We start from the raw sequence: 734 nt of genomic DNA, 5'->3' as shown, positions 1-734 counted from the left end.
CACAGTGTCCATGGAGAGACCCCACTTCCCCACTTCCCACAGTGTCCATGGAGAGACCCCACTTCTCACAGTGTCCATGGAGAGACCCCACTTCCCCACTTCTCACAGTGTCCATGGAGAGACCCCACTTCTCACAGTGTCCATGGAGAGACCCCATTTCCCACAGTATCCATGTAGAGACCCCACTTCACACAGTGTCCATGTAGAGACCCCACTTCACACAGTGTCCACGGAGAGACCCCACTTCCCACAGTGTCCACGGAGAGACCCCACTTCCCACAGTGTCCATGGAGAGACCCCACTTCCCACAGTATCCATGTAGAGACCCCACTTCCCACAGTGTCCATGGAGAGACCCCACTTCACACAGTGATAAATCAGATCACACTGCTGTTCTGTTCAAGCATGCAAACCTCCTTTACTCATAGTCACAGCAAAGCCCAGGGCAACCTCAGGACCTGGGCTGGGGCCATGAGGCTCCTCTCTGGATTCTTCTTGGACACATTTTCAACCACACTGGTGCCCTCCCTGGTTTTCTGAGAAGCCAGGCATGCTCTCAGCCCTTTAGAACACTCTTATGATGTAGTTGTGAGTTCAGAGCGACTCTGCTAAGGGTACATGTTACAATCTGACTTCCACGTGAATTAGGGCACAAAGGCAATAGCCCATGCTCACAGTCTGTGAAATCTGTGCAGTACTGCCTAGAGTGACTATGTGCAGTACTGCCTAGAGTGA

At 52.5% G+C, this 734-nt stretch overlaps 1 protein-coding gene across 2 annotated transcripts in view; it reads right to left on the bottom strand.

Moving 5' to 3' along the window:
- Cep112 (centrosomal protein 112) overlaps positions 1–734 on the bottom strand; it is a 406,791-nt gene that overhangs the window by 172,917 nt on the left and 233,140 nt on the right. The gene's annotated exons all lie outside the window — the stretch shown is intronic.

This window comes from Grammomys surdaster, unplaced genomic scaffold (genome assembly GCF_004785775.1).
Source record: "Grammomys surdaster isolate TR1022 unplaced genomic scaffold, NIH_TR_1.0 126906, whole genome shotgun sequence".
Classification (NCBI taxonomy): Eukaryota; Metazoa; Chordata; class Mammalia; order Rodentia; family Muridae; genus Grammomys; species Grammomys surdaster.
The sequence above is the reverse complement of the archived record's forward strand: the minus strand, read 5'-3'. Positions and strand labels throughout refer to the sequence as shown.